The sequence below is a fragment of the Leptonotus elevatus genome, chromosome 7 (assembly GCF_054856555.1).
Source record: "Leptonotus elevatus isolate MCC_2025b chromosome 7, RoL_Lele_1.0, whole genome shotgun sequence".
Lineage (NCBI taxonomy): Eukaryota > Metazoa > Chordata > Actinopteri > Syngnathiformes > Syngnathidae > Leptonotus > Leptonotus elevatus.
In genome coordinates, this window is record NC_141245.1 from 4673994 (window position 1) to 4698133 (window position 24140).

The following is a 24140-nucleotide window of genomic DNA, read 5'->3' on the forward strand; positions in this document are numbered from 1 at the left end:
TTTCTATGTCCAGGGGTGTATCTCAGTTTGTGGTCACGATTTAGCTATAGCTTCTGTTTAACCATGAGGTTGCACCCAATGTAGGCCTCGGTGATGAAACCTACTCAGATTTTGAATATCTGATGGAAATCTTTTACAGGGGAAGCTATCAGAAAAATTCTTACTGTTCTATGCAGCCCCACTAGTCTTAACGTGGTATTCTGATTAATATTGCGTTTGTGAAATAAGAGTTAAGCAGCAAAAGAGACACGCACACAAAAAATTTTTTTTTAGGGAGCAGCCATTTTTCCATTAGCTGTGGACTGAAAATGACATCAGTTGCTCATGTAACGACCACTCAGGCTCACCTGTTTGCTGAAGCTGAGCAACTGTAATGTCATTATTAGTTGATGAAAAAAAAGCTGATTTTTCTGCTTAACTCAAATTCCACACACAATATTAATCCGAATACAGTCCTTTTGACTAGAGGAGGAACAATAAATATAGTGAAGGAAATGTTTTAAATATAATAAGCCTTTAACTGCTACATTGACTGGGAAAGCACAATTGTACAAAGATAATTTTGCACTGTGGGACCCACCAACTAAGGGCTTCGGAACTAGCGGATTCACATATTCCTCTTTTTTATTATTTTTTTATTTACATTATGCATGTCATTATCTATTTTCTGAAGTGCCAATGTGTTGCATTTCAATGGCCATCATTTATACGTGGTTTGTTTTTTTCTGTTTGTGGGTCAGCCTGGTCCCTAGCCCTGCGACTAGCAAGGGTCTACTACTGACTCCAGTCACTCACAGAACACAGACTTCTTCTTTTTTTTTTTTTTTTTTTTTTTCAGATGTGATGGGGAAACATGTGCTGTCTGTACTGTATATTAACACAAACTCTAATTGAAAAAGATTGCTCTAAAATTGTACACCAGCAACGAATCAATCAAAGCCTTCTGAGGTATTTGGAACTCTCCCCCTACCTCTGTGTGGGTGGAGGGGGCGGTTGCAATATGCTGGCGTGTTTAACATGTGGGTGGATGTTTCAGTGGCTATTTAGCCGTTGCAGACATTGAGGATCTTCCCAGTCAATCATGGATGGTGTTAGGAATCAGACATGGAGCTGGACATGGTGTGTCATCTTGAGCTGGATGTTCGTGGCTTGGGCAGAGGCAGGACCGTAAGTTTATATCCCGATGATGCAATATATATTTGTTCTCAATTGTCTTTTTACACACTATGAAATGCGGTCTTTCTGTTTGTGTTACTGTAGAAGTTACCTGGTTGGAATTCCTGCGGTTCTGGAAGCTGGCGCTGAAACAAATTTCTGTGCCAGTCTGCTGAACCCCAACGAGACTCTGACCATGACTGTCTTTTTGACCTCTAAAGAAGAGAACAAGACCCTATTCAAAGAAGAGTCCAGCAAAGACTTTCATAAATGCCTCAAGTTTAAGGTCAGCTTTCCATTAGTTTTATGAATCTCCAAAAAAATCTTTCCTCCCACCCCAAATATGTGTCTAAACCTACAAAGTTTCTACTTGGATCTAAATGACTGAAATAAAATCTGCTTTCCTTTTACTAATTTCTTCGAATATTGTTAAACTGTTCATTAAAAATGTGTGGAGAAATGTTTGCATTTAATATGTATTCTTTGGGGTGAAGACATATTGATGCATTTACTATTACATAAATGGAGATTATTTTATACAATTTATATACTGTTGGCCTTCATTGTACAACCTACACCCATCCATAGTTTTCAAACTTGGCCTATTTGTTTTAACAGGATGGAATATTATTAACATGCATTTTCTCCCATTGGGCATCCAGGTTCCTGTTCCTAAAGGCATTGATGAGGTGCAGCATATGGTTGTGGAGGTACAAGGTGCAACATTTTACTCAAGAGAGGTCAGGAAAGTCATGATCCAAGTGCACAAACAGACAGTGACCTTCATCCAGACCGACAAACCAATCTACCTCCCAGGACAAACGGGTAACTGAGCAAATCAGCATTAAAGTACTTTTTGCTCCCCACCCCAATCAGAACTTTTTTTTTTTAAATAGTTTACAGTGTGTTCTTTCTTGTAACAAGATTTTGTGAAACCTTATTTACATAAAATAGAGATTCCTAAATTTTAGGGGTGTTGCTTTTAAGAGTAAAGTAAATTATTTAAGCTGGAAACATTAACTTCTTGACGTAGGTAATTTTTGTGATTTAAATTTGGAAAAATAAGTTTGTTTGTTTTGGTTTTTTTGCGCCTGACGTAGATAGTAAAGAAGGCTTGTCCTTGAGTGGATCAGCTGCCCAAAAGTTCTGTATTGTCTTGGTACAGACTGTTCCTCCTTGAAGAAAAAAAATTGATATATGAATGTTAACTCTCTATGTTCCTCTCTCAGTGCACTTCAGAGTTGTTTCGCTGGACACCAAGTTCAGACCTGCTGTGCAAATGGTATTTTCATGTTGGTTACAAATCACACTTTTCTCTAATAACATATGTTAGAAACTAGCCAAGCCAGTGGAGGTAAGATAATGAGTGGTTGCGTAATGACGTGACCAATATGGATGAGGTCGTTGACCTGGCCTTTGAAACAGTGGGCGCCTCATGACAACATCAATAGTTTAAAGTAGTTTATGTAAACATGCCAATACTAATATATTCAACAACTTTTCACCATGTTTCTTGGTGTTGGACTTTTGTTGAATATTCCTTCACTGGACTATATGATTACTTTGACCATTATTTTTTTTTTTCAATTACATAATAGAATAACATTGTCAATTGGAATATTTTTCTTAATTGGATTGGATTTTGTCAATTTAAATTATTTTATCAAACCCATTGTTTCATGAGTTCTCATTGCCATTTTCATAATACTGAAGATTAAGTTTGTCTTAGCAACACACATTGTACTTAATTTGATACAAAGACAGAACTTAATGCAATCTTTTTGTTTTGTTTTTGCAGTATGACACCATAGAAATTCAGGTAAGATTGAATAAAAGTTACCACAGCCTTTAAATTGTGCCTGCACCAGTGATAATTCAATTGAACCTCCACGTTGGCCAAACATGAAATGTGATTGCTGGTAATCCTATTAGTTAATGCTAAAAGGTAATGAATAAAAAAACAGAGCTACAGTGTTGGCTCTGCTTCCTTTTGGTGACTATATGAAATGGACAGAAAAGACTTGAACAGTTTTTAGTATTCTGCTGTATGGAAAATAATTGTTTGCAGCCCTACTGAAAATTGAATGTCTTAATTGTGGGGGCAAAAGAACCGTAACAATTTTAAAAGTAGTTCAACTCTATTTTACTGTGATGTACTGTAATTATAGTCTCCCCCACCCATTAATGTTACAGAATCCTAGCAACACTCTCATTGGACAGTGGTTAAACAAAACATCCAGCAATGCAATCTTGCAACTGTCTTACTCCTTGAACTCTGAGGCACGCCAAGGTGGCTACAAAGTCATTGTGTCAGTTGATGGCGAGAGAATATACCACAACTTCAAGGTGGAGAAATACGGTATGAAACATGTCCTTGTTGTTCCTCCAATCCCACGTTGTCTTTGAATTTATTTGGCCTGAACAAATATTGTACCAACACCCATGATTTGTCCCTAGTTTTGCCGAAATTTGATACAAAAATAAATGGACCAAATGAAGTGGTTATTGTAGAGGATGACATCACCATTGAAGTATGTTCAAAGTGAGTACTGTTGTGTTGGTGGCATAAAATCTGATTTCAGTGTTTGTTGAATGCTTTTCAACCAGACTACATAGTTTCATACTTTCACATTGATAGGTACACATTTGGACAGCCTGTGCCTGGCAGTGCGAAACTTAAGGTGTGTCGCCCGCTCTACTCCCATATTTATAACAACGACGATGAAGACGGGGTCCCTCTTGTAGCTCCCCCTTGCTACGAGGATACTAAACAGGTAAATTTAGCAACTGCAAGCCACCTTTTTTCTTTTTTCCCAAACCAAATTCATTTTTAATGCAATTATGTTGGACTGTTCTATCATAACTGTTCACATTCATATAATGCTATGAATGTAGTTTAAAATTAATGTTATTCCTGTTTTATTTGGGCCTTTTTTATCTTTCCATGCAACAATGGATAATTATGATGATCAAAAGTTACAATTAATGTGGAGAGGATAAAACATAAAAATCTACATTGTCTTAAGAGTAGTTTGAAATTAAATTCTGAATTTGCAACATTGTTCCAATTTGAACATTTTTCTTAAATGTGCGTTGTATAATCCATTTATAGTATTTCAAATGATTAGCTTGCAAGCGGAGCACAGATTAGATCTGCATGAACTATTCTGCTTTTACGCATGTGAATTTTGTATTTATTTTTTTTCCCCAAAAGACTTAACGGAGTTTATATTGTATGAAGAGGATCAGGTACTAATTTAAGTTAACTTTAATTTCTAATTTTTAACATAATTTTTTTTTTATTGGCTGAAACTATTATGAAAATGACTGAGTGGGGGGGTTACAAGATGGTTGAATGATTAAAATGTTAATATTTTTTTGTACTCTAGACAAATAAGACTGGCTGTGCCACCTTTATCATCAAGTTGTCCACGTTCACAAAAATTGATCAAAAGGCTGTACAAGATGCACTGGAAGTCAATGCTGAGATGGAAGAAGAGGGGACAGGCAAGTATTTAAACATTCAGAATGGCAATTTGTACAAAGTTTAGAAGTCAAATGTGATGGGATATTATTAGATTCATGGGAGAATAAAGATTTTTGTCACATTGGACAGGTATTACAAAGCTGCAATACAAAAGAATACAAATTTCATATGTAATTGGAAAGCTGTCATTTGAGGACACGCCCAAGATTTATGAGGATGCGCCAAAACTGGAAGGAAAAGTAAGAAAGTAAAAAAACATCATGAATTGAAACTTGACGTGATCTGAGTGCTTTGTGCTTCTCGCAGGTTAAAGCAGTTCACTTCAACAATACTCCCATTGATGGCATAGACCTGTACCTGCTGGAGGGTCTCCGCTGGTCACCAAAACTCCGACAGAACCTCACCACTGACCCTAATGGTTTTGCAAAATTCTCAATAAGCACTGCTGACCACAAAGGAGACATTCACCTCTATGTAAGTAACAAGAGGCAGTTAAATTGTGACCGGGTGCCAGATAAACATAAAAGCACATATCTAAATATGTAAAGTCTGCGTTAAATTGAGCACATTTAGGTTTCTGAATGGCTAGACATGAACTTTACTTTCTAAGAATCTTTTCACATTCTAATCTATCACCTTAACTGGAGATATAGGTCATTTAAAATTTTCTACAAAAACATGATGTATGAATTTAGAGATATTTTCTTTAGAAGTTAAATTGCACAAGTAAATCATCGCTAATGGTAAACTTCAGGTGCTCATACTGTACCATTTATTTTGTCTGTGTGGACTCTGGAGTACTAGCATTAATATTTGAAAATGTTTCCAGCTGTAAAACACACTTGAATGCCATTGATTATAAATGAACACAAACTTGGTGCCGTAAAATAAGAACATAACACTAGAGGTGGCAAAAGTAATTGACAAGCAATTTTCATAGTGGGCTACTAATTAAGTTTTTTTTTTTTTTTAAATAAACAAATTATTTCGTCCACTGTTTGCTTGTTGTCAAGTTCCAATTCGAACATATCACATTCATTATCCTAAAGTATGGTCAGTTTAATACAGACTGCTCTTGTTTTGGTTCTGAATGTTGAATTGGCATTCAGTGGTGGGGCAGATCTATTCTAGTGAATTTCAAGGCCGCTGGCCACCCCAAAAAAGGAGGGGGAAAAAAATCCTAAACAATTTGCCTTATCTCATTTAACGTGTTTTTGAAATAGTCATATAAATGGTGTAATGTGCTTGATTTTGGTTTTAGAGAGTTTAATAAGATTTTAAATAAAAATGAAGCTGGCATTTTTTTAATTTTCTGTGTGCTGCCCTTGGAGAAGTTTTTGGACACCCCTGCTTTAAGGCCACTAACTTTGGTTTCTCAAATTGCAGCCTCATGACAGTAAATAATTCTGATTTCTGTAGTCCTTCATTTAATCAATAGGTAATTTGCAAATCTTTCCATAAATTATGAGTATTACAAAAATGTCTTTGCAATTGTAGTATCAGAAAACAATTTCAATACATTTTATGCAAATAATTTATTCAATTAGTCCACGCTAAAAAAATTATAGTGACAACCCTAATCAATGCGCCTCACCAGTCAACTCTACTTTATTGAAAAAGCAATCGACTTACTCCTAAGCTCCCCTATGCCCACAGCAAGGCTAATGATGCCAAACAAGACAAAAGCATCCCTGATTTGCTCACTAAACGGATGGTGCAAATTTTGCACTACCTCAAGGTGAGGAAACGTTGAGAAAAGATCCTCTTTTACTATATTGAAAAGTAATGGCCACAATCAGGAATTCCAGATGTGGGAGGATGCATATGAATCGGAACACGGATAAATTGGGGGCCAGGGTTGCATTTTGGTCAGTTTGACCACATTGTTGCATACTTTACTGCTACTTCTCAGCAGAAATTAACCACACGTAAACGATGCTGTTGTGAAGCTATTCTCTCGACTAATGTTCTGTTTTGTCTAAATTAGGTTAGTACCACACCAAACCTGGATTATGGTTACAGAAGCACCTTCTATGAGAATGGAGAGCACACGGTTTCTCAATTTCAAAAACCTTCTCTTGATACAAAGACTGTCAGCTACCTGGTGGTAAAGGGAAAGGACTCGTCAATTCCTTGTGACAAAGATGAAGACGTCACCATCCAATATGCTGTAATTGGAGAGTCTCAGGGCTCTGCCGATCTTATCTATCTGGTAAGTGGAGTTGTATTTGAAAGAGATTGCAAACAAGGCTAAAATATACAGTACATGTTTTATGAGATGGTTGACATGTCTGTCGTATCTTTGAAAGTTATGGAATATTTTGTCATTATGCTCTTAAATAATCAAGGTCCTTGCCAGAGGAGCAATTGTGTCTCAAGGAGCCAAACAGATTGTTGTTGAGGATAAATCAGGTCTGCAAGTTATTTGTGTAATAGCACATTGCATAATCTATTTTTGTCCTAACCCAAATGCAAATGTATTGCCAAAAGTTGCTACTTTAAAATTGACCAATGAGTCTATTAATGTTCCTAACTAAATCACTGTTTTAGTGACCGAGGGCCAGGTGACTTTCCAGTTAAAAGTTTCTCCTGATATGGCACCAGATGTCCAGGTAGTTGCATATGCTGTGCTTCCCAGTGCAACAGTGATTGCCCACAGTGAACACTTCACCACTGAGAAATGCTTCAGTAACAAGGTAGGTGTTAATATCTATGAACCCAATTCCTGTGAATTTGGGACAGAATGCAAATCATTTTCAAGTTGCCTATATTTAATTGAATACACTACAAAGACAAAATATTTCATGTTCAAATTGAAACTATTGTTTTTATCAAATAACTATTAATTTAGAATTTAATTGCAACACCTTCCAAAAAAAGCTGAGACGGTCATGTTTGGCACCGTCCAATTATCACCTTTTCTTTTATCATTCAATAAACATTTGGGAACTGACAACACTAATTGTTGAAGCTTTGTAGGTAGAATAAGTTTCCATTCTTGCTTGATGTATAACTTCAGATTGTAAACAGTCCGGTGTCTCTGTTGTATTTTACACTTCATAATGTGCCACAGATTTTCAATGAGATGGGTCTGGACTGCAGGCCAGTCTAGTGCCACATTGTTGGGACACCTGCAGAATGAGGCTTGGCATCGTCTTGCTGAAATAAGCACGGGCATCTATGAAAAAGACGTTGCTGGATGGCAGCATTATGATTCTCCAAAACCAGTAATTGGAATGTGGACTCGTCAGAACACTTTTTCACTGTGCGTAAATCCACCTTGAGATGAGCTCTGGCCCAGGGAAGCCGGCAGCGTTTCTGGACATTGTTGGTAAATGGCTTTTGCTTTGCATAGTAGGGATTGTAGTTTGAATAAGGGCTGTAGCGGCAAACTGACATTCTGAAGTGTTCCTGAGCCTATGTAGTGATGCCCTTAACACATTGATGTCTATTTGATGCAGTACCACCTGAGGGATCAGAGGTCACGAGCATTCAGTTCATTTCTGGTCTTGCCACTTACATGCAGTAATGTCTCTGAACCTTTTCATATTATGGGCCATAGATGAGATTTCTTGCAATTGAACATTGTCCTTAAACTGCGTATTTTCTTGTTCACAAAGAGGTGAATTTCGCCCCATCTTTGCTTGTGAATGACTTGGCAATTCAGAGAAGCTCTTTTATTACCCAAGCATGGCGCCCACCGTTCCCCAATTGGCCTGTTCACCTGATGGATGGTCCAAACAGGTGTTTGAGCATTCCTCAACTTGTTTAGTCTCTTACCGCCTGTCCCAGCTTTTTTTTTTTTTTTTAACATGTTGCCATAAAATTCTACGTTTGATTATTTGCGAAAAACAAAGGTATGAGTTTGAACATCTTTGATGGGCTGAGCATGTTTTTCAAATTATTGTATATGTATTATGTTTTTATTTGACAAAATGTCCCAACTTAATTAAAATAGAGTTTGTGAATGAATTCGTTTTGGTGCTGAACAGGTATCTGTGGAGTTTTGTCCATCTTCAGCTGTCCCAGGTGAACAAACCACTTTGCAATTGACAACCCAGCCGAACTCTCTGTGTGGAGTGAGCATTGTTGACCAGAGTGTCCTCATCAAAGAACCAGGAAAGACCTTGGAGGCAGATACGGTAACTGCAGCTGTTTTAGATATAGTGGGAAAATCCTGTTTAAAAAAAGTAAAATCCAATTTGATCTCACTTTGTGGTACTCAAAGGTCCGACCTTTCTACACTTTTTGCTTCCCTATTCTTTGCAAAAGACATGACAGCATAGCAAGCCAGAATCCCTCGGCTGTCATTTGGCATTATCAAATCCAGAATAATACTTGTGTAAATTGTAATGGCAGGAGTCTAGTTAGGGGTGTGGCATTTAACAGAAACTCTTCTCCCACAGTGTTAGATTTTCCGTTGCGTAAAGTGTCATGACTAATCAGAATAGTCTGAATCCAGTGTGGCTTATGGTGGAATAAAAAGCACATACAGGGCTATATGCAGTCTTTGTTGGCTTTTGTGTATACAGCAGACAAAACAACTTGTTCTTAAATTCTAGTTTTACTTGTACAGAATCTGCATTTTGATTTGACTGGCCTATAAAATGTGTAATTAAAACTTAAACTTTTTTTTTTAAACCAGATATTTGGGTTGTTACCTACTACAAGAGCAACATATATTCCATACAAAGTTGAAGATCCTGTGGAATGTCTACATGTCAGACCGAAAAGATCTATTCTGCCATACCCTGGGCGTGACATCAATGATCCTCATACCGTTTTCCAGGTAATTTTATCACAATTCTGCACAAACACAATGGAATTTTAAATAAACAATGCCTTTGTTTTTCTAGAACAACGGGTTGAAGATGGCAACAAATTTGCAAATCAGAGTGCCATCTTGCCTGAATTATATGGATAGAGAATATCATCACAGCCCCTACGGTGAGTGATATGCTGACCTCCCCCCGCACCAAATCTATCTGTACTCTAATTATTCAATAATTTCTTTTTTCCAGGTATTGCTCTAAGATATGAGACTGTAGATGCAATGGCAGCACCTTCTGCTTTTGGTGGGGGTGGCGGGGGCGGTGGTGGTGGCGGCGGGGTCACCCCAGTTCAGACCATTCGCACTTTCTTCCCGGAGACTTGGATGTGGGACCTGGTGCAAGTTGGGTGAGCCTTGGTTATAAAATATAACAATCTAGCTTGTCACATGTTTTTATTTGTATATGATTGTTTGTATTGGAATCTAATGGATGCACGGAGTCAGCATTGTATCTACTGTATGCTGAGAGGAAGCGAAATATGTGTATGGCTGGTGATTCAGAGCTGCAACAGATTAAGTCCATTTCCATTTTGCAAATGCTCTCTGAAAGACTTGAGTACCTGAACAGAGGTTCCATGTGACAGATTAATAACATGGCACTTTTGCAGACACTGGACTGCGCAAAAGAAAATTACATTTTTTAAACTATTTATAAACTGCATTCAGGTACAGGACTGTTTGTCATATCCTCCGTTTCTGCAATGTGGCCTGAAAGTCAAAACATTTCCCACAGTATATATTAAAGTTAATTTATTTTGTTTCCAAGTGTTACTATTTAAAATATTATTGTTTAAACTTTGTGAACGCTTGTCCATCTGTGTTGGTAGTTATTTAATTCTCACAGCAATATTTTTGGTTTTTGTTAATCAGAGATTCTGGCATGAAGGATGTGTCCCTAACTGCCCCAGACACCATTACCACATGGGAGACGGAGACTTTCTGCCTGTCCCCTCAGGGCTTTGGCTTGGCGCCTCGTGAAAATTTAACTGTCTTCCAGCCATTCTTCCTTGAGCTCACCTTACCGTACTCTATCAAACGTGGGGAACACTTCGAGCTGAAGGCCACCACCTTCAACTTCCTCACCAAATGCATCATGGTAATGTTGTGCCGCTTTTCTTTCTTTTGACTAAATCTGGTTATACAGTGACTGAGTATACAATAGATGTTGCCATTTAATATTCAACTTTTCTGTGTCAATAGGTCAGTGTGACGCCAACTCCCTCGGTCGACTATACCCTCACCCCCCTTTCTGGTGACCAGTACAATACTTGCCTATGCGGCAATGAGCTCAAGACCTTCAGATGGAATTTGGCTTCTTCCACATTGGGTACAAATCATTACATAGAGGATTTTTGCCTCAACTTTAAAATCTTTACCTTTTTTAATAAGTTGAGATTGATGCAGCAATTCTCATGCATAGTGGTAATTGTTTCCATCTAGGGGTTGTGAACGTGACTGTGACTGCTGAAGCTGTGGCATCTCATGCTTCTTGTGACAATGAGATAGTGAGTGTGCCAGAAAGGGGTCGTATCGATGTGGTCACTCGACCTCTCATTGTGAAGGTCAGTATTATAGATTTTGTATTTTCTTCCAAACTTCAGATTGTTGAAAAGGTATAACTTTGTGGTTTGCTTCTAAGGCTGAGGGAACAGAGGTTACAAAGACTCACAACTTGCTGCTCTGCCCTAAAGGTCAGTTCAGTTGTATTGTCAACAATGGTTTAAAATTATCTGTTATAAAAGGCATTCCTGATCTGAACCATGCAAGTATTTTCTTGGAAACCTTTTTTATTCATGTATATACTCCAAACCTATTGGAACAGTGAGATCAGTTCCTTAAAGCATAACTTACCCCTAAACCAGGCTCTTGCTCCACCCCTCACTAATTTGGGTGTGGTCTGGCTGTGATTGACAGCAGCAGTGAAAACTACAATCTAAATTTCTATACTACAAGCTATGCTAAATAAATTAAGCAAATAAATAACCTGAAAATCGGTATGAAGATTTTTGCAAAACGCTACTACAGTCTTGCTAAGGAGGCGTGTATGAGACTGAGCTGGTGGGTGGCAGAGCAACTACTTCAACCTCACAGAAGTGATGCAAGCCTGTGCTAGTCTAGAGGGAGGAAAAACAGCCAAATTGCAAAAAAAAAAAAATTGTTTAACCTGAAGATAGCGCCACACAGGCGTTTTTCACCCAGCAAATTGATGCTTTCAACAAGCATGCACTGAAATGTCAAAATAATGACCAGGACATGTATTCTGCATTAGTAAACACTCAATTATACATTTATCAGAGAAAAAATAAGTAGATTTGACGTGAGTACCCCTTTTAATTTTTCTTGGAGAGTGAAATTACTCAAAAGCAGAATTAGATGAGATCGTTTCAACTTTTACAACCGACCCAAACAGGTGATCAAAAATTTAGCCAGTGTTAACTTGAAAGTGTTTTTGGGGGGTGGTTACATTTCAGTATTTATCTTCATTGCTGATATATGATGTACTAAAGTAATTAAAGCTAACATTTTACTACTAGCATCGAGTGTCACTCAACTGAATTTTCTGTCTGCACAACAGGAGGCAGTCTGAAGGAGGAAGTGGTATTAGAGCTCCCTGCGAATGCAATTGATGGATCATCTCGTGGTCTAATATCTGTCCTGGGTAAATTTTATTTATTTAATAAACTAATTTAGAATAGTTTAGTCATGATTAATATTGTTATATCTGAGTGTACAGCACTTTGCAACATGCGTGCTGTGTATGATGCAAGAACAGCCTTGTTTAGAAAGTCAATGTTGGCATATAGCTTACCTGTATGCTGGGTTCAGTGGCAGAACATTTATTGATTTGAAAAAATTACATTTTGGACTAATTCCATTGGAAATTATTATCAATTATACTTTTTGTGAATAGTGCCATATTTGTGTCCATGTGACCCCAATTGTCTTGAATGTTAAGGTATTTAACATTAATGATCCTAAATACAGTAGACTACCAAATGTGTGCAAGTGACTGAGTCAATGTTTTTATGCAGGTGACATTTTAGGCCGGGCTTTGAAGAACATTGATGGCCTGTTGAGGATGCCGTATGGCTGTGGAGAACAGAACATGGCACTGTTTGCACCAAATATTTACATATTGCAGTACCTGAAAGACACACAGCAGCTGACTCCAGATGTTGAGGAAAAGGCTCTCAATTTCCTGACTAATGGTGAGTCACTGGTATGAAACCAACATTATGATTTATTTATTTTTGTTTCAGTGGGCCTGATTCTTGACCTTTTTGTTGATCATAACGTTGCTTCTCCTGCCATGTCTTAAACGCAATGCAACAATACTTCATTTGTGGAAAAACTGCTACAGCACATGTGAGGGCACACCTATAGTAGATCATGTGACAAAGAAGACATTGCGGAGGTCAAGCTACATTTTGACAGACCTCACTATGGCAACTGAAGGCATGACATGAAAACATTTTGCAAATACTCTACGTATATTTGCTTTGAATTTATGAAAATTCCTGCCAATTGGAGCAAGATATTAATTTGTACTGTCAAACATGAATGCATTTAATATCACTTGGGATGATTAATGTACAGTGTCCTGAAGGCCATCAAGCATGTTCTATTATTGCACAGGCTACCAGAGACAACTAAACTACAAACATTCCAGTGGAGGATATAGCACTTTTGGGACTGGTGTGGAGAACACTTGGTGAGAAAAGAACTTGAACAATGCTCTATTGTATATTAGAATTGCATCGTTACATGATACACTATCATGTGTAATTTCACACGAATTGGAATTTGATTTTTCTTCAAGACTTTACAATATAGTTTTTTTTTTGTTTTGTTTTTAATGGAAATTTAAACTCTGCGTGTTAAGTGATTATTTTGTTGTCTTCCCTTGCCCTCAGGTTGACTGCTTTTGTGATGAGATCTTTTGCGAAAGCAAAGTCTTTCATTTACATTGACCCTGCCAATATTGAAGCTTCAGAGTCTTGGTTGAAAAGCAAGCAAAAAGAAAATGGTTGTTTCCAAATTTCTGGAAGACTTTTTAATAACAGAATGAAGGTATAAAGCTATTTATTTTTAAATGTCAGCATTGGATCTCTGGATAAGTGATATTGCTTCTCTATAGGGTGGCGTTTCAGATGAAGTGACTCTCACCGCTTATATCACTGCTGCCTTTTTGGAGATGGGTAAATTGGCAAATGTGAGTAAATGACGCATTCACCAATTAATTTCTTCCATACAGTAAAATAAGATCAGATTTTGGGAAGAGTGGTTTGTTGCATTGTGCCTGCGCGCCCCTCCCTGTATGTAGTAGTAGTATTGTATTTCAAACTATACCAAATATTCTGATGTGACTTTGGCCATCTGTGGACTTGAAATGCTAATCCTAAAAACAATACATCCCATTTCTAGTTTTGTCATCTGTCACAAAAAGAAAGGAATGTAAAGTTATTTTTTTTTTAATTTATTGAAACTAAATTTAAAGCCTAATGTAACTCCACAGGATCTAAGCATTGTTTATCATTAACATCCCCGCCACCTCCCAAAAAAATCGTACAGGATTCCACCGTGTCCCAGAGCCTGTCTTGCTTGAAAGATTCCATCAGTGACCTTGGCAACACTTACACAACAGCTCTGATGGCTTACGTCTTTACCTTAGCTGAAGATAAGGAGCACCGTTCTCTGCTTCTGCAGCACTTGGACAACATTAAAATACAAGAAGGTGGGTCATCTTAAACTACAGTACTATGAACAAAGTTACAATGAATCTTTTCACTCAATTTGTTGGATAAAATCCTCAATCCTTTCTGGGTTGATATGAGTTTTTCCCACATGGAACATGTAAACCATTCCCATGTGAGACTGTTGCAATCAACACCTCTAAAATGTTATATGCTACATTTGTTTATCACAAATTATTATGCACTCATTCCAGCTTTTGAGTGGCAGTGGCGGACATGTTTAACTGACTTGCCTTAACTCTTTTCTCACTGACAAACTAAATCTTGAACAGAATTTCTCAAATTAACAATACTGTACGTTTGTTGTATGTTTATTTTGGGTGGCTTGTCTTTTTCCCAGATGGTTTGATTCATTGGTCCCAGATAATAAAAGACCAGCTGTCTCTGTCTGTGGAGATCAGCTCCTATGTGCTCCTGGCCAAACTTGGCAGCTCTCCCACTGTTGCAGAACTGGGTTACGCCGCCGGCATCGTCAGATGGCTGACGAGAAGCCAGAACTATTATGGAGGCTACACTTCTACTCCGGTATGTGCACACACAACCTTGAGGAAATATTGAATTGGCTAGAACGGACGTGTCATAGTAGGCGTTTTGGCAATATACTGTAGAATATTGCAGCTTTGGATATACTGTAAGTTTGTTACATCATGGAAGATATGCAAATGAAACACCGAATATTTTTAATGAACAATGGGTCAATTTTGTAGCATTGTTATAGCACCAACCGATGCTAGTTTTTTCTTTTTCAAATCAGTGCAATTATATTGTATAGTTAACTGAATGACAGAAAGTGACAATTACTACTTTTTTTCTTCTTTTTTTTTTTCTTAAACTGATGTGCTGCAGGACACAGTGGCAGCCCTTCAGGCGCTCTCTCGTTACTCTGCACTGGTATTCAGTCCAGGAGATTCCAGCACAGTGACTGCATCATCTCCCAGTGGCCAGATGACATTTGAAGTCAACCAGAATAACAAACTGCTCTACCAGGAAGAGGTGCTGAAGGATTTCACAGGAAAGTACAGCGTGGAGGTGAAAGGGTCTGCATGCGCTTCAGTGCAGGTCAGTGAACACTTGACTTCTTCATGATACTATTGGCTTTACTATCACAGCAAGACAGCTATTTGTTGTACTTAAAATACTAAGCTTTCAGTTCTGACAATTAGGAACATTTAGTAGTTGGCTTTACCTATCACGTTAACCACTGTATGCCTAAAACAAAGAACGCTGATGTGACTTTGCTGGATTCTTGAGGGTGGCCAGTAAGTAAAGGGTTTTTAACTATTTTGTATATTTGACTCCTAGATTACTCTTTTCTACAACATTCCTACACCTACGGAGGTCACTACTCTCAGTGTCACAGTGCAAACTGAGGCTAACTGCACCAGCCCATCTGGCAGACCTAAACTCAACCTGAGGCTGAAATCCCTGTAAGAAATTGACTTGTCTAACAACCGCAGGACTGTCGTGTCTATATAGAAGTGGCATAACTTGCTGTACAATATGACCAAGACAGCAGTATATTAAATGAAGATCAAGAGTAATGCATTAACCATACAAATATCCCCAAAAGAATGTAATTTGAATTTTTTTTTAATCTCAAATTTAAAGCGGTTTTGGAGCAAAAATGCTGATGTTGTAAACACCCGAGTAACTGTTTATTGTATGCATGCCCCCCCCCCCAAACCCAGATGGGGATGTGGACTAACATGTTGTCGATTGCTCAAATATTGGCTTGTGAGGCTCGATTTGTGATTAAAGTTGTGTATATAAAGAAGACTTAACTCTAATTGAACAGGACTAAGTTCCACCTGAAGATTCTTCCTGCATAACACTGTCCTTTTGAAACAGTTTTTGTTTTTTACCACAGATTCAGTGGGAAGGAAAGCACTACAAACATGGTGATCCTGGAAATCAATTTGCTGTCTGGATTTCAAGTACACCCACAGTCTTTGCAGAGAGTGAGTAATTACTAAAGCGGTACTGTTTAGCAATAGAAGTTTTGTTTTTTTCATTTGTTGACATCTCACCACCTCACAGCTCCAAGGCGCTCTGCTGGTTGATCGTGTTGATCAGAAGGAAGATCGTGTGCTTGTGTATTTGGAGCATGTGAGTAATGAGTGCTGAGCTTCCAAATGCAATATTAATTTCATTTTAATTTGGCGATTTCATGTTGCTTTTCTCTCTAACAGCTACCGAAGGATATACCGATATACCACAACTTGGAGCTGATACAGGAAATCCCAGTGCATGACCTGAAACCAGCCGTGATCAAGATCTACGACTTATTACCAGCCAAGTAAATAATTTACACTCTACTTGGTCCTGTCAGGCAAACTTTTGACCGTGTGCACCACCTGCTTGACACTGACACTTACAGCTGAACTTTTACGTTGATGCTGTTTTTCATCCACTTTTTTTTTCCCCCCATTCTTAGGTGACCAGGCAGAGACAAATTACAACTTTGATTGTAAGACGGGTAACAATTGAAACTTAATTACCAAATATACTTGCATATTTAAGCTTGTTGGTGTATTAAAAAAACACACTGATCATTTTCTTAAATGTGTACAATGCATAAAACCAATTTAGTAAAACAAAATTAATGTGCAAATCGTGGTGACAGTTCATTTCTTTCTCTTTTTACAGGTTGAAGCATTCAACTATTAAACAAGCCTTTATTTTGATACAGATTTTCTAACTATGTCTGCTTTGTTGGAAATAAGACTTATGAAAACTACAGTGTCTAAACTTAACTTCAGCTTTGAAATAAAGGTATCAAATGTAAAACTGGTTGGTTTGTGTGTGTGTGTGTGTGTGTGTGGTGGGGGGGGGGTAATTTTACATGTACATTAGTGCTAAATTGACATCTGTGAAAAATGTCAACAATTAAACACCCTTCTAGATGTAGGGTTAGACCAGAGGTGGACAGTCCCAGAGTCACTCTCCGACACACCTGATATCATCAGGCTTCAAAGCTGGCTGATTAGCTTAGCATTTGATTCAGGTGTGGGAGGAGAAAATCGGCTGGATAAAAGGCAGTGGAAAACTAAATGAACTTTGCTCTATTTCGAGTTTAAGTCTGTGTACAAAGTGCCATAAGATCAAATGGTGTTGATGAGGATGCAAGTTACTGTTAGAGTAGACAATATTTGTATTCTACTCTTTGCGTGTTCAATTAACTGAATGGTGAGATTCTGGTGAAGAAGTCCCTTTGCAAAGGTATCAAAAGCTTTTGATGACAACAATTGAACTCTCTCAAACAGTGGTCTGTTCAGATTGTGTCCTCTCTACTCCGGCACATTATTTATTGAAAAGTGGGTGAATACGAAAAGTCTCCTCCCTTCAGCCCACAGTACATTTGTTTACAACTCAGTAAATACAAGAAAATCCCTCTCTACTCCCTCAGCGAGTTCCCATAGGTATAAATCAGATTAGAGAAAAACAATCATACATCATCCTGTCTCTTCCGACAGGTACCAGACTACACTCCCTTCAAAATAGCAAATGGAAGAAACCCGTTGCCCATTCTCCTCTCATGAAAGTGAGACAGATAAGAATACAATTCTATTCATTGAGCCATACTGAGTTAACATAATTATACCTACATCTACACAGCTATAACTAAATTCAAAATGGTTAAAATATAAAGTAAAAATGTTAAAGTTAACATTCCTTCAATTGGGCTCTTAAAAGAGCCCAAAATAAACATTTTTACAAAAAGATGCCAGCAGGATCCTCGTCCCTCTCATTGGATGCGATAGAAGACACGTATGGTTTAGCAGAAGCCGCCATCATATGAGAGGACTTATTTTGTACATCATGTTTTTCAATAGCAGTGGTAATAAGTCTTTGGCAAAGAGAACGAATACATGGTATTAAACAACATCCACAAATCGTTAACACAGTGAAAACAGCCGCAGATATCAAAATTGAGGAAATCAAAGCTTTATAGCGGCCAAACACATTCATCCAATTATCCCATACAGAAGTATCTACACCGGATTGCTCTTTCATTTTCTTATTGAGTGTTCGCAGCCCTTCAATTGCAATTGTCAGACTTCCATCTGGAGCAGTATTGTTAGGAATAAAAGTGCAACTTTGATCTCCAAACATTGAGCAAACTCCGCCCTTTTCTGCCAGTAACATATCTAGTGCAATTTGATTTTGGAATGTCATCAAAGATGTGGCGGCTAACTGGCCGCGTACAGCCTCAAAGCCAGACTGAGTCCAATTTCCTAGCCTTTGTACATTATAATGTATATAATTAATTCTATCTACATTTTTGTTTATGGTGCACCACCAGCAAATTACAGATTTGAATCCTGAGAGTACTTGATCAGTTAATTTGTATTCATCTGGCACACCTCTTGGTACTCCAATTGCATCAATGTAGGTGGGAACATTCTGCTCTTGCCAAGAATGTCGTTTGGTCCTTCTGAAAAGGAGGTTTTGGTTCCCAATTATCAATCATTTGTAACAGGTTATCAATAGAGATGGGGTAGATTTGTACTGGCATGAGAAGGGTTATGAGGGCACAATATCCTTTTGTATTTAAAGGCAACTTATCAAATATTCTGTTATCACCGCACCACCAGTATATGTCCGCCCTGGATCGTGGTTGGAACTTCTGTCCCACATCTACTATTGACACGCACTGAGTGATGTAATTTAGTTCCCCCAACTGTTCTCCAGTACCTGTCATTTTAATACATGAAAAATTACCATTTGCAACTGTGTTTGAAAATACTGGTTTAGTTTTCTGCCAATCGACGAGGGGATAAACCTTATCCCATTGCGAGCATTTTACATTGGGGACAGTCTTATTCATTAGTTCCATTACACAGTGATCATCTATTTTAGCCGGAATGATTCTCAATAAAGGACGCGGACCTACACATACCACACAGTTATTTTTATCAGAGGCTCGAGCCGCTTCGTTCGCCAATAATAGCCAATTGTTACTGCCCCCGGAAAATCCTGTTGTAACCCGGAACCTTTCAACTATTCCATCAGTCGGTACGCTGACCACCTTCACTCCGCTCTCCATTGTGTAGTTAGTCATTTTTGGCTGTTCTAAATTACTCATTGTTTTATTTACGCATACTAAAATGGGGAAATATGGGTCATGTCCGGAGAACCAGGCCCACAACAGAAATCCAAAACAGGAGGCGTTATCAATTGTTGTGTTAGGCGACCGTAATTTTCCTTCTGGAAAAATAAAGGTCATATAGAGTCGACCCCCCATATTACGCAATGTTATTCTTTTGCTAAAGAAGATTGCCTCCTCACTAGTTCCCGGACGCCAGTATCGTCCATCCTGTGTTGTTATTAGAGCATTCCAATCTCGTTGTACATGTCCTGTCAAATACCACCAGTAATTTATCCAATCCCCCCCCTTAGTCTGTCTCCCCCTACCAAATCCCTTTAAGGATTTAATAGGAATTTTAACAGAAGTGTTTGTATTTGGAGCAACTGTCACAGCAATTGATTTATTATAAATCCAGAATGTGACCCAGGGATTATATGGAGACTTAATACGATACGTTGTAATTGCGTTCAAAGTTGTGTCAAAAGGCTGACAAAAATACCAAGTCAATATGAGAAGAAATGTCGCGATGCAGCAGACGGATATATGTTTCTGCTTTGAAGCCATCTCGTGATGAAGTTCTTTGTTGAATGAAAAAAGTGTCGCAATAGTTCGTCTCTTCTTTTAAGGTCTCGGGTAGACTGCCGAGACCTTCGATATGTCACCGGGATTATTCTGCCCGAAAATGTGACTCTTCGTAAAATGATTGCCCAGAAAAAGGCACTTGACTTGATCCGTTGAATGATGTCAGAACGATGTCCAAACGGCCGCTCCAGAACCGAACACTGGGTCAGCTGACGTGGCTCCCAGGTCGGAGGTGATAAGATTGATGATCATCAGTTGATGAGATAGCCGGCAGCCTTGTAGACCAGTTGTGGAATTTCGTCTCTCCTTTCCGTTATCAACCTGAGAGCGGAATATGTTTTTAGTCTTCTCATAAACCCACATACATTTTATTTGGAGGAAAAACCCTGATAGTTTTGTTAGTTGGGATTAGTAAATGTTATTTGGTTAAGATCCGTAGGTCCTGTGCTGTTGGAACAGGAAAATATCTATTTTTGTGACATTAAAATAGAGCCCAGCCTTTGATTGAGTTGAATGACATTCGCTCATTCATTAATATAAGACAGAGCTTGTAAATATTTATTTTTCAAATAGGTTTTGTTCAATAATAGGTAATTATTTTTTTATATATTTTTTACCACGACTAAATTTGTTCTAAATTTGCATAACTGTGCCTTTCTACTAGCATATCATATATTCTCTTTCCAGAATCCCATGACCGGCCGAATCGTGATGATCCTGGAAAAAGCTCACATATATTCATATTATCTATACTCTTTTGCAAACACTGGGCTCTAAACATTACATTTTTCTAAAATAAAAGATATAATATAATATAATTACCTTCATCCGGCGAATATGCATTATTGTCCTTGCTTGTTTCAGACTTACTTTGCTCTCGATTTCCTCTGGTAGATTTCTTCATATTCAAACTGTGGATTATCACTTCAAAACCTTTTCATATTCAAACTGTGGATTATCACTTCAAAACCTTTTCATTTTTTAATCTACTAATTCGTCTACATTGGTTAATTTCTTAAACATAAACTCCCTCATTTTGACAAAGATCCACTGACTTTTTCAAACAGGTCAAGATAAAGGGAGGATAAAATAGAGACCTCATAACTCAAAAGACGTCGTAAATAACACAACCCTCTAAATCAGGCTATGAGGTAAACGAAAAAGCTACAAAACACAATAAAAATGAGCACAAGCAGATACAATTTAAGACACTAATATATGATAACTTTGGGGCCATAAAAAATAGAGGTAACCATATTAATCTAATTCTCCTAGAGTTAAGCAAACTAAAAATTATTTAAACTGCTAATCAACCTCAACTCTTTCACATATTAGCGGGGCTCATAAAAAACACAGCACACAAAATATTTCTGGGATTCATAAATCAGTGATGTGAAAAAAAAAAAAATCTAAAATTAACCATCAAACTCGCTATTATTTATTAAATAGCATCAACTCAGTACGATAAGATGCATGGTTCAATACTATGTATATAAAACCTATACTTAGATAATATATACCACTGTGAAAACTTCTTAGTTAGCCTTTTGCTTATTACTACTCATTTTATTCTATTATTTTTCTATACTGTAGTTGCAGCTGGACTAAGTCCAAAAAAGTTCCTCACGGGGAAAATAAAAGTATATCGTATCATATCATATTAATAAAATTCCCTATTGTACCAATTCAGAAACTGATTCTCCCAAAAATATAGGCAAAAATTTAGTAGGCTATAGAATGAAATAAATTTTCTCAATCCCTCATTTCAAATTTACATATGTCGTTTTTAATTTCCTGAAATATCTTGCTATAGATCACAGTTCCCCATTCAACACATTAAAAATGCCTTGCATATACCGTGCAGCATTTCACTGATTGAAGGGTCGCATCCCAGTCAGACCACCAGCTTTCAAAAGTCAATGTTCAGGGCGGGGCTGTGTCAGACAAAGTTCGATGAGAGGAGACATCTCTGTAATGAGGCTTGTACACAGTCACTGGGCATTGTGGAAGTTGAACACCATGTTTTTTTAAGCACAGGAGGAGAAGACTGTTGCTCTGCGGCATTTGACCTTTGATCTCTGCCACATCCATTCAGACGCTGTCTGCAATGTGGACCCGATGACACATTTTCGGTCCTTCCAGGCGCTCACCTCGACCAACGAATGCACCCGGCTGATCCAATGCACTACAATGCCAGACTGAGGAAATGGGATCACAGCAAGATAGTTCACTTCAAAAATGTTTCGCAAAAAAAAAAAAAATGCCTTATTTTATTTATTTATTTTTTAAATACCCCTTCAAAATAGCTACTAGCAATACTTGCAAATACAACGTATCAGCAGCTGGGGCGCATCCCGTTCGCAGTTTGTAATCAGTGAAGGCCATCAAACCCTCATCTGCCTTGGAGCTCAAACATCAGTTTCTGAAATGACACACTCAGAGAAAAAACAAATATTAAAAATCATTATCATTATGTCAATTTCAAAAACATTTATAACTTCTTATTCAACTATCTTACTTCTAGCCACAGCTGTACAGATGTAGGCATAATTATGTCAACTCAACACAGCTCAAACAAAATACCATTATTTTATCATTATTCTTTATTCATTTGTCCCGAAAAGGGAAAGTTAACAAATTAACCATCTTCATCAATCATTAAAGTGTAAAGACTATTGGCTCAGTCACTAAAAAAAAATAAAAAGATAAAACACTAATTTAATATTCTTCTACAAAAACTCACCAATATCTTTCAAATACTATTACTTATTTTTTATTGTTTATCATTCCTCTCTTACCATTTTGACAAAGAAAAAGTCCCATTACGAGGACACATTATGCTCTAACCCACAGCCCCCTCCTTTTCTTCTAACCTAGAAACGGGGGGGGGGGGGGTCTTAACATTATACATCGCAAAACCTATTTTATCACATTCCCATTAATAAAACAAACGCCACTATCACAACAGTCTCATCTCACACAAAAACAACACCAAACTTAGTTAAAGATATTGAAAAAAACAAAAAACAAAACCACATTTCTCACTCACAATCACAATAATAGCCCCCACCTTTTAGAAGCTAGGTCACACACTCAAATACATACGCACACACTCTTTAATCATTAGAAAATAATAAACGGTTTTATTCTACCAATTCGTTGTCTACAAATCTTATGGCATTTAAACCGCAGTTTTGTACGGTGATTTCAGTAAACGGGTTAACTTCGAACAAACCACCCGTAAACTGCTCCACAAATGCTGGAGTCATTTTAGCATCAAATTCAGCCACTACATCATTACCAACAAAGAAAATACAAAAGTCTGACGTACCATTTTGTCCAGCGAAAGCTTTTTATACAATCGATCCATAGTTGTTGTTTTTTTCGTTTTTCATCGACGTTTTTTTTTTTTTCCGCATGGCTGCGACTCACAAGTCCCGACTATGAACCGGAAGCGCATTCAGGACAAACCATTCTGTATCCGGGTCGAAATCGCCCTCCATTTTGTTTGTAGGCTATTTTTTACTTTCGGTTTCTATTCTACGCAAGTAGTATTAATATTTATCAATACAGTGACGTCTCACTTTTAGTATAATAGTTCAATAGGTTAACACATATGGCCACACAACAGACACACATAAGAATCACGTGACCTCTCATTTATACACAGCGGTTATCCAATCCCGCTGAGCTAAACTGTTCTCCATATATTGCAAAATTTTTGCAAGGCGCTCATTTTCAAAATAACTTGTCACGCGCTATCGAATTAAACCATAGAACAAAAGGAATTCATACGGTAATCCTGACCCCAAAACTACAATCGTAGGAGCGCCAAAAAATAAAATAAAATTCACGCCAAAAAATAAAATAAAATTCACGTAATCTCTCGATTGCAAATACAGTAACACAAATCCAATTGTTACTGTAATCAACCTGGACCCCTCAATACTGTTCAATTTCAAACAGGCGCTTTTTCAAAAAACATATTACGTGTAAATGGACGTTCTCACCAAGAGTCATGAGCAAATATGATACTAGTCCCCAATCGGCCAAACTGCCAAAAAAGGCAGAGCGCATACCATAATCTTCGCGATCCTTAGTAAAAAGAAAGACTTCTTACGTCATCCGGCAAACCCTTTTATTCAATATATATTATGGTCTAAGGATTCTTCGTAGCGTGACGAAACAAAACAAAACAATAACAAAAAACCGCTATTTCATCCTGTACAAAAAAAAGCTTTA

At 37.7% G+C, this 24140-nt stretch overlaps 1 pseudogene across 1 annotated transcript; it reads left to right on the forward strand.

Annotated features, from left to right (window-relative positions):
• The first annotated feature begins 1036 nt into the window (after positions 1 to 1036).
• On the forward strand, positions 1037 to 16546 carry LOC147170424 (alpha-2-macroglobulin-like; annotated as a pseudogene). The gene is made up of 34 exons (XR_015095590.1): positions 1037 to 1167; positions 1261 to 1441; positions 1818 to 1980; positions 2385 to 2437; positions 2954 to 2974; positions 3349 to 3514; positions 3613 to 3697; positions 3794 to 3929; positions 4545 to 4662; positions 4772 to 4881; positions 4949 to 5116; positions 6630 to 6854; positions 6991 to 7054; positions 7193 to 7338; positions 8635 to 8784; positions 9288 to 9431; positions 9499 to 9589; positions 9664 to 9820; positions 10344 to 10569; positions 10674 to 10800; positions 10914 to 11035; positions 11113 to 11164; positions 12049 to 12132; positions 12506 to 12682; positions 13110 to 13185; positions 13388 to 13544; positions 13612 to 13686; positions 14046 to 14208; positions 14568 to 14752; positions 15074 to 15286; positions 15530 to 15654; positions 16095 to 16185; positions 16265 to 16333; positions 16417 to 16546. The product of XR_015095590.1 is annotated as an alpha-2-macroglobulin-like (transcript).
• Positions 16547 to 24140: the final 7594 nt, after the last annotated feature.